Genomic DNA, 14,451 nt, shown 5'->3' on the forward strand with positions numbered 1-14,451 from the left:
ACAACCTGACCTGCAGTGGTCTCTTCTCCCTAGCATTGGGTGATAGAATGAGAAGAAATGGCCTCAACCTGCACCAGTGGAGGTTTAAGATGGAAACTGGGATGAATTTCTTTCCTGCAGGAGTAGACAGGCACTGGCACAGGCTGCCCAGGGAGGTGGTGGAGTCCCCATCCTGGGAGGGGTTCAAGAAACCTGTGGCCATGTCACCTGGGGCTGGGGTTTAGTGGCCATGGTGGTGCTGGGTTGGACTGGGTGATCTTGGAGGGCTTTTCCAACCCAAACAGCTCTGTGCTTCTATATTTAGGAGACAGTGAATCCCCCACACCTTTTGCAAACAGAGGCATTCAAGAGGGGATTGGATGTGGCACTTGGTGCCATGGTTTGGTCATGAGAGCTGTGGTGGCAGGTTGGACTTGATGAGCTTTGAGCTCTCTTCCAGCCTTGGTGATTCTGTGGTTACCTCCTTGAAGAGCATGAAGTGAGGCAGCAGAGCTTCCCCCTCCATTTCATGCTGGAAGCAGAGCTGCTTTTCCATCTTCTTGGTGGCAAAGAACAGGAACTACCAAACTGTTTGGTGAAGCTGTGTTCATTTTGCTGTCTGTCCTCTGCTTTCCTCTCAGTGTAAAGCTGAAGAAGTTGCTGTGCTGGAGGTGTTTGGTTTCTGGATGGGGGGTAGGGCAGTGCTAGACTCCTGCCTTTCTCTTTGTGAGTCAAGAAGTTCAGGCTTTCTCTGCTATATATATATATATTCTCTGCCTGCTTTTAAAACCCTCAGAGGTCAAAACAACATCAGCTCTGGTCCATTTGTGAGATCTGAAATCCCTGGGTGGCAAGAAATACTGTGAGAAACCCATGCTATGCTGCTTCTATAAATACCTCCTTGAGAGAAGAGGGAAAAAATAAGGCACAAATGTGCAGGGAGAGACAAGGGGAAGCCATGGGAGGGAGGAGAGGGATTGGGGAAGCCATGGGAGGGAGGAGAGGGACTGGGGAATCCACAGGAAGAGTCCTGCACGCTGCCACAGCCCCCAGGCTGCTGCTGCTGCAAAAAGGTTGGGATCTGGAGACATTCAGGGAGAGAATCATAGAAAGCACTGGGTGGGAAGGGACTTCTAAAGGCCTTGTCCAGCCCCCCTAGAGTCAGCAGGGACATCCCCAACTGGAGCAGGCTGCTCAGAGCCCAGTCAAGCCTGACCTTGAGTGTCTCCAGTGATGGAGCCTCCACCACCTCCCTGGGCAACCTGCATCCATCATTTCACCACCCTCACAGGAAAGAGCTTCTAACATCCAAAATACAGAATTAACCAGGTTGGAATAGACCTCAGAGATCATCCAGTCCAACCTACTACCCAATACCATCTAATCAACTAAACCATGGCACCAAGCACCCCATCCAGGCTCTTCTTAAACACTTCCAGGGATGGGGACTCCACCACCTCCCTGGGCAGCACATCTCTCTTTCTATGAGGAACTTGTTCCTAACATCCAACCTGAACCTCCCCTGGCACAGCTTGAGACTGTGTCCTCTTGTTCTGGTGCTGGGTGCCTGGGAGAAGAGACCAACCCCCACCTGGCTACAACCTCCCTTCAGGGAGTTGCAGAGAGCAAGAAGGTCTCCCCTGAGCCTCCTCTTCTCCAGGCTAAGCAACCCCAGCTCCCTCAGCCTCTCCTCCCAGGGCTGTGCTCCAGACCCCTCCCCAGCTTTCTTGCCCTTCTCTGGACACCTTCCAGCACCTCAACCTCTTTCCTAACCTGAGGAGCCCAGAACTGGACACAGGACTCCAGGTGTGCCCTCAGCAGTGCTGAGCACAGGGCAGAATGACCTCCCTGCTCCTGCTGGCCACACTCTTCCTGATACTGGCCACTCTTGCTGACACCCTGCAGGGGCAGTGCCACCCTGGTTTGTGGTGGGGCTTGCTGCTGGGCCTTGCCTTGAGCCCCTGGCTGCTGCTGCCGCCTTGGCTCTCTCCTCAGCGCCGCCGTCGAGCTTACCTCCCATTGTTGCTACAATTGCTTTTTGCTGCTGGCCAGGGGGACGCCAGCATTAGTGGGGCTGTAAAATACTGTGTGGCTGGAGAAGAGAAATCCATCACTTGAATGTTTGCCTGATATTTATGGCAGTGCCAGACAGGCTGGATTGGCTGCAGCCAGGCTCTCTATTAGCATTAGTCCATTACGCCTGTTATGATGCATGGTCTCCACACCTCCCCTCGCCTTTTATTACCCTCTTTTCATTTCTGCTGAGATGCATGGCCAGGCAGATGCCTCCATCCCTCAGGCCTTCAGGGAGCTCTTTGCAGGCAGCCCAGCCTGAGTGATAATGGAGGGAGATAAATTCCTGCCCGCGGTAAGGAGCTGCCGGGGCTGGGGAGTGCAGAGCCCAGGGGAATTGTGCACCAGAGGCTGTGGGAGGGCCAGAGGCTTCCCAGCTGTGACTTGGACAGGAAGAACAGCAAAACACTGAAGCCCAAATGTGAGTGTTGCCCTTTAGCAGCAAGGGGAACAACTCCTGAGAGGTTGGAGCAGGTGATCCTTGAGGTCCCTTCCAGCCTGGTGTTGTGGGATTCTGGTCAGGCTGCCCAGGGAGGTGTTGGAGTCACCATCCCTGGAGGTGTTCAAGAAGTGTGTGGACATGGCAGCTGGGGACAGGGTTGGATGGCCATGGTGGTCTTAGGTTGAAGGTTGGACATGATGGTCTTGAAGGTCTCTTCCAACCAAAACAGTTGTATGATTCCTGGCTTTCCTCCCTTGCATGCAGGCTGTCTGAGGGTCTGGTGCATTCTGTCTTTCCACGTGTCTGAGGTTTGGTTGTGGGGTGTTTTTTCCCCACTGTGACCTCAACTGTGGGTGGGAAGATGCTGGCCATTGATTAGGTGGTGCAGGAGGGGAGCACAGTGACTGTGAGGTTAAGGATGCCTCCATTCTTCTCCTGATGCTGGCCACTGCTTTTGTTGAGCTGCCCCTGAGTGTGTTTTCAAGCCTGCAGTTTTCTGCTCTCTCTCACTCCAATTTGCATGTTGTGATTTACACTCCTTGCACGTGGCCACATCCCACCTGAGGCCACTGGAAGGGATCTGTGGTCTGGTCACAGGATCCTGGACTGAGGAGGTGTGGCAGCAGTTCCCATCTGTCAGGCAGCTCTCCCTCCTGGGCAGGTTTCCCTGGGCATCCATCTCCTGTTCCATGAATTACAAACCTTTGCCCAGCCCTGGGCTCCAGGACCTGCTGCCAGCACTGACTGCAAACACCATGCAGCCTCCCTGGAAGAGAGGATGATGGCAGCAGGGATGGAGCTGTCCAGTGCCTGACTGAAAGCCCTCAGCCTTGTCCCAGTCAGCTCTGGGCTGAGGGAAGCTGCCCCCAGCCTCTGCCAGCCCATACTGGGCAGCCTGCTGGGACCAGGGGAGGATGATGGAGGAGTAATTGGCTGAGGAGGAGTCTAAGATGCCTGCAAACCAGCAGCCAGGAGAGTGCAGGCAGCAACATGGGCAGGGCTGGAGTAAGTGGCTTTGGCAGCATCTGTCCCATCAGCTGGGGGCCTGGCCACCTCCTCCCAGCTGTTCCTCCTCACTTGGTTCCATGGCTGTGCATCAGAGAAGTACATGCAGATGAAAGCCACGTGCATGTGCAGTGGCTGTACACATCACACAGCCCAGCTAGGGCCCAGCACAGGGGGGCAGGGGGGGAGGGTTGTAGTAAGCTGCTAAATTATTGATTTTGTGCTGGGCTTTAATCTCCTAAACCTGCCTGCAGGCCTTAGGCAAAGCAGCCTGAGCAGCCTGGTGCTGGGCAGCACAGAGCCTGCCGTGACTGTGGGTGGTAATTGCTCATCTTGCCTCAGCCTCTTCCTCCTCCTCCTCCTCTTCAGCTCATTAAAAGCCGTGGGGTCTGTCAGGTTGGGCATCAGCACTGACTTAGGGAGTGATTTGCATTTGCTGCTTGGAGAGGATGCCAATCCTGAGATCCTTGCCTGGTGGGAGAGGAGAAGAGTCAGTCCCTCGAGCTGCTGAAAGTCAAGGCAGAGAAAAAAGGGGTGAGGAGGAGGTGCTGGCTTAAAAGAAGCTTTTCAAACTAACCCTGCCTGTGCCTCCAGCTGGGAGCATTCACCTTCCCCAGCATCCCCAGCCTGCAGCCTCGCAGCTCTCAGTTAACATTAGGCTGCCTAATGTGGTGTTTGCTTTTGCTACTCATCCTGCAGCCAGTGGCTTATTAGTGGAAAAAACAGAGCATCCTTTTGCCTGCCTTCACTTCCCACTTTCTTTTGATGCTTTTCTCCCCCCCCCCCCCCCCCTTATTTCCCTGATGCTCTCAAAGCTTCTCACTCTGAGAGAGACTTTGTACCACAAATGCAAGGGAGCAGGGAGCAGTGGAGGGGCTTGGCTTGATCTTCCACGCTTAAATTGGTGAATGGCAGAGTTGGATTCAAACCAGAGTTCCTCCCACCCCCCCCCCTCCCCCCTCCCCTCCTCCTCCCACCTTCTCCTCTTTTCTTTTGCCTCTCTCAGCCCAATTGCACCTCTTGAGTCTGTTTGGGTTAAATCACTCTGCAGAGTTTGGAGGCCAGCAGGCTGGGATCCCCCAACCCCACCTCCCCTCCCGTTTTCTTTCAGGCTTGCTTTGTGCAGAGCCCTCCACACTCAGGGCTTGTTGAGAAGTAAATCATTAGGAAGGCTCTGGAAGGCACAGGTAGAGTGGAAGAGGGGCTGAGAGGTTTGGGAAGTGGGAAGGCTGCTTTCTGCCTGCAGTTTTCCCACCAGGGGAAAAAAACAAACCAGGGGATAACGTCAGAGCTTGCAGAGAGTCTGTCTGAAAATGGCTTTGGAATCCAAAGTGCAAAGAAAACAAGAGAAATACTGAGCTGTTAGCAATCCTGGAGGCAGCTTTGGGGCCCTCACTCCCAGGAGGACGTGGAGGGGCTGCAGCACCTCCAGAGAGGGGCAAGGAAGCTGGGGAAGGGTCTGGAGAGCAGGGCTGGGGAGGAGCATCTGGGGGTGTTGAGCCTGGAGGAAAGGAGGCTGAAGGGAGACCTCCTATAGCTCCCTGAGAGGAGGTTGGAGTGAGGTAGGGGCTGGGCTCTTCTCCCTACTATCAGGTGATGGAATGAGAGGATTTTCCTGCCCCAGGGCCCTGCACATCACCCTGTGGAACCTCATTGAGTTCCGAGCCCACTTCTCCAGCCTGCCTAGGTCCCTCTGGATGCTTAGGCTGATACCAGCAGCTTCAGTGTCCAGATTGCCATGGAAATACTTCAGGAAAGAGTGTGCAGAGAGAGGGCAAACAGCCCCAAATGCCAGAGCTGGGGAGGGGGGTGGGGGGTGGTGTGAGAAGAGTGGCTCAATATTTGCTGGAGCAAACAAACAAGCTGAATGCTTTTCAAGTGTGCAGCCTCGAGACTGGGCTTGTTCAGAACCCTGTGATCAGAGGCACCAGGCAGCCCAGGTTCAGCAGGATCAATGTGGTATTCCTCCAGGAGCATTAAAGAGCAGCCCATGCCTTCTGGAAAGGGTTGATAAAGCTCTCTTTTTTAGAAGCATTTCTGCTTCTCTAGCACAAATGTAACTATTTCTTGTTTGGATCTGCTGCTTTCTTCCTCCCCTCCTTTTATTCTTAGGGACATTTACATGAAAACAGCCTTTTTTTTTTTGCTCTCCCAGCACATTCCCCAATTGCAGCTGCACTTGCTCAGCCAGAGATCTCCACCTTCCCTTGCAAAGGGGCTGCCCTCCCTCCTGGGTGCAGTTCGTCAGCCAAGGGTCTCCCCTGGGCTGCGTGAAGAAGAGCGTGGTCAGCAGGTCAAGGGAGGTCCTCCTTCCCCTCTGCTCTGCCATGGTGAGGCCACATCTGGAGTGCTTGGTCCAGTTCTGGGCTCCCCAGTTCAAGAAAGCCAGGGAAATACTAGAGAGAGTCCAAGAGAGTCTCTGAGGATGATGAAGGGCCTGGAGCATCTCTGTGAGGAGGAAAGGCTGAGAGCCCTGGGGCGGTGGAGCCTGGGGAAGAGCAGCCCCAGAGGGGATCTTACTCATGTTTATCAGGGGGGTGGCAAGAAGGGGCCAGGCTCTCATCATTGGTACTCTGTGATAGGCAATGGGCACAAACTGGAATCCAGGAGCTTCCACCTCAGCATGAGGAGAAACTTCTTTGGTGTGAGGCTGCTGGAACTCTGGAGCAGGCTGCCCAGAGAGGTTGTGGAGTCTCCTCCTCTGCAGAGCTTCCAACCCCCCCTGGCCATTGTGCTCCTGGGCAGGCTGCTGTGGGTGCCCTGCTTCAGCAGGAGGGTTGGCCTAGAGGATCTCCAGAGGTCTCTTCCAACCCCTACTGTTCTGTGATTCTATGATTCTAAGAGCTGGTTGCTGGCCATGCCACTGCACCCCCTGCTCCACACAGCTGCAGAGCACAGGCATGGATGTGCACAAGGGCAACTGCAATACAGAAGGTTTCATGTGAGCTTAAGGAAGACATTCTTTGGGGTGTGGATGCTGGACCTCCAGGGCTCCAGAGTCTCCTTCTCTGCAGAGACTCCAACCTCCCCCAGCCATGGTGCTGCTGGGCAAGCTGCTGTGGATGACTTTGCTCTGGCAGGGGGAGTTGTACTGAATGATCTCCAGAGGCCCCTTCCAAGCTCTACCATTCTGTGGTTCTTCAGTTCTGTGCTGCTGCATGGGGATGGCTCATCTCCAAGGGAGGTGGCTGCTGTGTCCCCACGCAGCCGAGCAGGACCCTCCAGCTCCATGGCCACCCCTGGCTCCCCATTCTCTTCAAGCCCTGATTTAGGTCAGCTGGGAGGCTTGGTGTGTTTGTTCCCTCCTGTGCACAGGAGCATTTTTGTCCCTTTCTAGCAGAAAGAGGCCAGTGTGAAACCCTGGGGCAGGGACAAATCCCATCAGGGTTGCCCAGGGTGCCTTGGCTGTAGAGCTTTAGGCAGCTGGAGGAGCAATTTTGAGCAGGAGAGCTAATGGGGCTGGCTGGCAGATAGTGAGTGCATGTAATCATGTAGATTAAAGAGGAGGCAAAAACCCCCAGAGCTGATGTTTAGGGCACAAGCAATGACATCAGCAATGGGGGATGATGGATTTATTCACTCCAGACCTGAGGCAGCCTGAGCCAAACACCCTCCTCTTAGCAGGCACCTGGAGAGGGACCTGAAGGACCTTTCCTTTCTCTGGGTGCTCTGCAGATGGCAAATGTAAACTCCAGCTGTGTCAAGCACATCTTTAATTTCCTCTTGCTCTGTTCCTGCTGCAGCTCTGCCTGGGGGGGGTTGGCATTTAGGTGTGTTTGTGCTGGCACCTTCAGTGAGCTTCTGAGAGCTTCCCTCCTTTTCCTTGGGCTCTCAGGAGAGCAGAGGCTGCTGTGCTGCTCTGCCCAGGCTAGGGGAATGAGGAGCACCCTGCCTGGGCTGGGAGCGTCCTCTCTCTGTCCCCACAAGCTCCCATGGTGCTGCCCCAGTTGAGCCTAGCACCCCCCATGCCTGGCAGGAGCTCTGCAGCTGCTGATTTATGGAAGCAAATGGTTGGAGAGGTGAAATTCCTCCCCTCTCTGCTTCTCTCACCCCTGACCCTGCTACATTTCTACCTCCTGACCCCTGAATTTCAAAACTGACCTTTTCTTTCAGAGGGGGAGGGAGGGCAAGCAAAAGGGCAAGATGACTTTGGTTGGATTTGGGAGGTGGGGGAGGTAAAACTGAAAGGCTGAGCCATGGCTGGAGGTGTGAGGGTGCTGTGGGATGCTGGGGTGGGAGTGAATGCTGCTGCTGCTCCCCCACACATCTGGAATGCTGGAGGAGCACTGAGCTTCCCAAGATGTGAAATGCAAGTGAATGCTGAGCTCTGGTGTTGCATCCCCACCACCCTGAGCCCATCCTTACTGCCTGCCAAGGGGTCCTGCCCTGCAGGAAAAGGGTCAGGTTGCTGGTGGAGTGGGGTGATGGCTCTGATAGGGCAGAACCTATGGCCCCAAGTGCCATGGCCACAGGTTTCTTGAACCCCTCCAGGGCTGGGGACTCCACCACCTCCCTGGGCAGCCTGTGCCAATCCCTGACCACTCCTGCAGCAAAGAAGTTGTTCCCAATCTCCAACCTAAACCTCCCCTGGCACCATTTCAGGACATTTTCTCTCATTCTATCACCTGATACTGGGGAGAAGAGCCCAACCCCCAGCTGGCTCCAGCCTCCTTTCAGGGAGCTGTAGAGAGCAAGGAGGTCTCTCCTCAGCCTCCTTCTCTCCAAGCTCAATAACCCCAGTTCCCTCAGCTGCTCCTCTCCAGTCCTGTTCTCCAGATGCTTCCCCAGCTTGGTTGCCCTTCTCTGGCCTCTCTCCAGCCCCTCAGTGTCACTCTTGGAGTGAGGGCCCCAAAACTGCCCCCAGCACTCAAGGTGCAGCCTCCCCAGTGCCCAGCACAGGGACACAATCTCTGCCCTGGTCCTGCTGGCCACACTGCTGCTGATCCAGAGCAGGGATGAGTGCTGAGGAAAGGATGTGGAGGCTGGGCGTGCTCAGTCTCCCCCCCTGCCAGGTAGAGTCTCACCCCCTAGGAGCTCCCCCAGTGCAGGGGCTGCCGGCCAGGAGCGCAGGTGCAGCTCTGAGCCCCCCCTGGCTGCCCCTGCTGCACAAAGGCTCTGTGTGAATGAGGCTGCAGTAAATGTCTCCCTCACCCAGATTTATTCCTTCATTAGGTATTTAAATACATTCTGCTCCATAGGATGCTTCTCTGAAGCTCCTGCCTTGTTCCTCTCTCGGTGGAATAAATGTGGTGGCTGCAAAATGCCTCTCCCTGCCTCCCTGCCCCGCTGTGTTTAGCCAGGAGCGTGATGGGAGGGGAGCTGATGGCTTGCAAGAGCATCACTTGGCATCTGGAGAGGGTGCAGGAGGGTCCAGGAGGGAGGTGAGCAAGAGGCATGTGTGCAGGTGGCTGCATAGCTCGGGGTGCACCCAGCTCTGGAAGGGACCAGGAGTTTGTGCACATCCATCCCTGTGCTCTGCAGGTGTGGTGAGCAGGGGGTGCAGTGGCATGGCCAGCAGCCAGCTCTTAGAGTCATAGAATCACAGAACAGTAGGGGTTGGAAGAGACCTCTGGAGATAGGATAGAATAGAATAGAATAGGGAATAGAATTAGAATAGAATAAGGAATAGAATAGAATAAGGAATAGAATAGAATAAGGAATAGAATAGAATAAGGAATAGAATAGAATAGAATAGAATAGAATAGAATAGAATAGAATAGACCAGACCAGACCAGACCAGACCAGGTTGGAAGAGATCTTTGAGGTCACAGAGTCCAACCCAACATCCAACACCATCTAATCCACTAAGCCGTGGCACCAAGCACCCCATCCAGTCTCTAAGATCCTCTGGGCCAACCCCCCTGCTGAAGCAGGGCACCCACAGCAGCTTGCCCAGGAGCACAATGCCCAGGGGGGGTTGGAAGCTCTGCAGAGAAGGAGACTCCACAGCCTCTCTGGGCAGCCTGCTCCAGGCCTCCAGCACCCCCACAAGAAATTTTCAAGTGGAGCCTCCTGGGTTGCAGTTTGTGCTCATTGCCCTGCTCCTGGCTGCCACTGAGAAGAGCCCAGCCCCATCCTTTTGCCCCCCTGCCCTTTAATTCTTGCTGAGCATTGCTCAGCTCCCCTCTGGGGCTGCTCTTCTCCAGGCTCAACAGCCCCAGGGCTCTCAGCCTTTGCTCCTCACGGAGGTGCTCCAGTCCCTTCCTCATCCCCACGGCCTCTGCTGGACTCTCTCCAGTAGTTCCCTGTCTCTCTTGAACAGGGGAGCCCAGAATTGGACACTTCAGCCACCCTCAGACCAGCTCAGAGCCTCAGCCTTGCCTTGTGATGGATTGCCAGCAGCTTGTCCTTGCCTTCCCCTTTCAGAGTGATGCCCAGGTTGGACCATCCCAGCGTGTAACATTTTAGGCAGTTCCAGTCGAGTAAATGCTCTGAACCCATGGAAGAGCAGAGAAACTAAAATTAGCAGGAGTGCCCCAGGCAGAAAGGGCCTCCTGGGGCTTTGTCTGGCTCCATTCCTGACTTTCAACTCTTTTCTTTATCATTTGTGGCTGATTGATTTTTCTTCTCTCTTCTTTTTTGTTGGTTTTTTTTTCCCCCTTCACTTCATTTCCTCCTCTGAAGATGAGGAACTTTGCTGGCTCATGATCTGGCTGACTCTAATCCTTGTAATGTCAAGGGCAGAGTTGCTTCTCCTCTGCTTTCCCTGCCCTGATTTCTGCTTGATTCTTCCCCTTGAGCAGCCACATCTTCTACCCCCCCAGAAGGAGGTGTGGTGGGCAAGCCTTGGGTCCACCCCTGGGCCATGCACACGGACCCAAGCCTTGCCCACCACATCTTCTCCTCTCAGTCCTTCCTTTGTGCTCAGTGCTGCTCCATCCTCATCTGTAAGAGGACTTTCCCTTGAGGTTTGGACCTCCATGCTCTGGAGAGCCCTGGTGTGGTGGTGTCAGTGGTGTCACCTACTCCTCTGCTGTGCTTTGAGCCTCCACCAGAGGTTTAAGTGGCTGCAAGGAGCTGTGTGCTGGGCTGAAGTTTGTGAAGCTTCTCTTTCCTTTGGGAGGCAACCAGCAGGAGTCTGATGGTGTGTTGGGCAACCAGAGGAAATCTGGGTGGGGTAGGGGGGTGTTGAACATCTGACCATCTGAAATTTAGGGGCAGCAGCCCACGAATGAAGCTGTGGAGCACAAAAGGCTCCGAGTGCATCTCTTGCTCTCTTGTCAGCAGACGTGTGCTGATGGAGGGATGTGATGCTGCACAGTTGTTTTCTTTGGAGGGGATCCAACCTGCCACATCCTTCCTGTGACACCTGTGTCCTCCCTGGCCTTTCTGAGCTGAGCTTGGGGGTTTTGCAGAGCCTTTCCACCCAGCCAATTCACTGCAGCCTTGTCCTGGAGAAGGCTCAAGCAGAGGGCTGGAGTCTTTGGCTCATTTGCTTGCTGGCTTTGCCCTCAGGGCAGCTCAGTGCCAGCTCTGCTGCTGCTGCTGCTGCAAGCAACTTGCCTGCAAATGGTCTAGAAAATAACCCAGCTCTCATTCAGCAGTGGTCAGCAAGGCAAGGTTTGGGGTGAGGTGCAGTGGGGTGGAAGCTGGAAAAGGTTTGATTTGACGGTCCAAGGTGTAGCAGTGCCTCAGCAGGCCCAAGCAGAGCACCACTCACCCTCCTCATTCTAGAGTTTATTCTTCTAATGAGTGTTACTTCCACCAAAGTGACCCACCCTGGTTTCCTGTGGTGTGGGATGGCCTGACCTCTGTCACACTGAATCACTGTTATTGCTTTGCTGCTGTCCCCAGAGTCCTCTCCTGGCCCTGGCCTTTGCCTGGGGATAAATCCACAAACAGGAGCTGGCTAAAGCCCATCCCTGAGCTGGTCTCAGCTGCTGAGACAGTGCAAGGCTCAGCCTAAAGCACCCTTGCAGGTGCATGGGGTGGTGAATCCTGCTCCTGGGAGGTGGGTGGGTGGGTGGCAGCCAGGTTCTGGGGTGCTGTGTCCACCCTGACATGAGGGGCAGGGGAAGGTGCTTGGTGCTTTGCTCTTCACTTAAAGAGTTTCATAGTGAAGTTGGAAAGGTGGCTGAGAAGAGGAGCAAGAGGCAGAAGCCCTGGGTGCTGCTGAGGAAGGGCTTGGAAGTGTGTGTGGGGGGGGGACAGTGTCACTGTGTCACTCTGCTCCAAGAGCCTCATTGTGACAGGGATTTGAGTCCACGTCTGTGGTCAGCCTGGATCAGGATTTCCTTCCCCCCCCCCCCCAGGGTATGGCTCAGTCAATGAAATATTCATCTTAAACAAGGGTTTGTTTTTTAAAAGCCCAGCAAATCCAGTACCTTCCAGTGGCTAAATTAAGACTTTCTTAGAAATGCCCAGGTTAAAAGTTTAAGAGCTTAAGGTTTCATTCATAATTCACATCTCAATGAGGCTTTGATTCCTCCCTGGGCAAAGCAGCCTCCTCTATCTGCAGTGGATGTTGATAGGGTTACCCAGTGCCAGAGCCCAGGACCTCCTTTGCCTTTCCTTTCTCAGCTCCTTTTGTTTTTTATGCTGTTTGGTTGTTGGGTTTTTTTTCTCCAGGGGCAGAAGAGGGGAGGATGGTTCCCAGGGGCTGCTGATGGGGAAAGCAAAACCTCTCCCTTTTGGGTCATCGGTTTGAAGCTGACCCAGGGCAGCGGTTGCCAAAAGTCATTAATGTCTAAGGGCTGCTCAGTGCCCTGTGAAAAATGAGTCACTAGGTCCTGGTCCTGCTCCCAGTGTGGGCAGGCATCCCTAGCCCCCAGACCCGCTGTCACCAGAGTCTCTGATGGCTTTGAGTAGGAGAGTGAAAGGCCAGCTGGACCTCATCATTGAGCAGTACCTGGTAACTGTGCTCCAGGCTGGTCTGGATGCTCCCCTAAACAGAATCCCACATGGTTTCAGGGGAGGTGAAGCTTCTCTGTCCCACTCCAAGGGGTGAGCAGGCTGAGCTTGCAGGCCTGAGCTGAGGCACTGGAGGTCCTGGTGTGTTGGTGCAGAATGAATGCCCTTTGTGCTGCACTTACACTTCAAAGACCAAAGGATAAGGGAAGAGTAAAACCACACTAGGATGAGGCCACTTTGAATCATAGAATCAACAAGGCTGGAGAAGGCCTCAGAGATCATCAAGTCCAAGCTGTCACCCAGCACCTCATGACTAACTAAACCATGGCTCCAAGTGCCACATCCAATCCCCTCTTCAACACCTCCAGGGATGGGGACTCCACCACCTCCCTGGGCAGCACATTCCAGTGGCTAACAACTCTCTCAGGGAAGAACTTTCTCCTCACCTCCAGCCTAAACTTCCCCTGGCACAGCTTGAGACTGTGTCCTCTTGTTCTGGTGCTGCTTGCCTGGGAGAAGAGACCAACCCCCCTCCTGGCTACAACCCCCCTTCAGGAAGTTGTAGAGAGCAAGAAGGTCTCCCCTGAGCCTCCTCTTCTCCAGGCTAAGCAACCCCAGCTCCCCCAGCCTCTCCTCAGAACAGCCTCCATGACTGGTAGCTGGACCCTGGCAGGTGCCTTCAGAGGGCAGATCAGGTGGCATTTACTGTGGAGCACTGAAACCAGCTGAGATCTCAGGCAGTGGGAGCCAGCCCTGATCCCAGTGCTGGCTTGGTGGGCAGAGCAAGGAGCGAGGTGGCTGCTCACAGGCTCTGGTGGTCACTTGGAAGGAGTGCACATGGGTGCCAGTGTGGTGATGCCCAGCCCTACAGAGGGTCTCACGTGCTTTGCCAGCCCTGGCTCTCCCTGGGTTCCTAAAAATGCATGGAAGGGAACCTTTGCTTCCTGCCATGGGATGTTCAGGCTGGATATTAAGCAGCAATTTCTTGACAGGGTTCTCAAGCACTGGAACAGGCTGCCCAGGGAGGAGGTGGAGTCACCCTCCCTGGAGGGGCTTGAAACCTGTGTGGATGTGGTGCTGAGGGACATCATTTAGTGGCAGCAGCTCAGCAGCAGCAGTGGGTCACAAGCTCTAGGTGAGCATTGGTGACCTCAGAGGTCTCTTCCAGCCTCGACAGTTCCTCTGGGAGGAAGCAGCTCCCATCAGAGAGCTGCAGTGGGTGGGAGGATGGCTGTGCAGCCTGCCAGCTCTTCCATCCCCAACCAATGTGCCTGCCTGGCTCTGAGCTCCAACCTGTTGCTTCTCTTTCTTTAGGAGAGGAAGAGGAGGGTGGGAGCAGGTCCCACATAAGCAGCTGGGCAAACCTGCCTGGTCTGATCCTTCCCATGTCTCTCCCTGGCACCCTGCCCTTCCTCCCCTCACCCAGATGGTCTCTGTGCCTCTTTGTCACGCATCCAAAATCTTTCCCATGTGCTCTCCCTGTCCTTTCCAGCAGAATCCTTGCCTGGCTCAATGCTGCAGCTTTTCAGCCTTAATCTCCTCTTTGTGCCTCCCAGACACCTCTGCAGAGCTTGGCTGGCTGGCATGTTCCAGCCACTTCTGCTCTTTTGCTTTTTGGGTGAGGATCTCCCCCCCTCCCCCCTTCCCTCCCCCCCTCTAACACAGTTTTGAGAGGGATTAAAAGCCAAGTGGAGAAGCCTGGTCACTTGGCTTGAAACTTGGCCCTTTTGAGAAGCTTTTTGCCCTCATTCCCCAGCAGATAAATCAGCTTTCAGCTGCCTCTCTGTGCTGGGATGGGAAGGAGGTGCAGCAGATCCCTGTGATAATGCCCTGCCAAGGTGTGGTGGCTCTCCCATCCCATCCAGGACCGTCACAACCTGCTTGAGGGCTGCAGAGACGAGCCAGGGGCTGGTGTTCTCTGCTTTTAGCTCCCCATTTAGTATCCTTCAAGTGAAAATCCCTTTGAGAGATTAATCATAGGAAGGAGCAGGTTGGGGTTTCCTTCTCCTCCTCTCCCCCCTTTTATTTTTCCCCTCCTCTCCCCCCTTTTATTTTTCCCCTCCTCTCCCCCCTGTTATTTTTCCCCTCCTCTCCCCCCCTGT

At 54.6% G+C, this 14,451-nt stretch overlaps 1 protein-coding gene across 1 annotated transcript in view; it reads left to right on the top strand.

Moving 5' to 3' along the window:
- Positions 1–14,451, top strand: part of PLXNA2 (plexin A2) — a 221,599-nt gene that overhangs the window by 38,662 nt on the left and 168,486 nt on the right.

Source organism: Melanerpes formicivorus, unplaced genomic scaffold, assembly GCF_026170545.1.
Source record: "Melanerpes formicivorus ecotype bairdi unplaced genomic scaffold, bMelFor1.0.p_v2 SCAF_46, whole genome shotgun sequence".
Classification (NCBI taxonomy): Eukaryota; Metazoa; Chordata; class Aves; order Piciformes; family Picidae; genus Melanerpes; species Melanerpes formicivorus.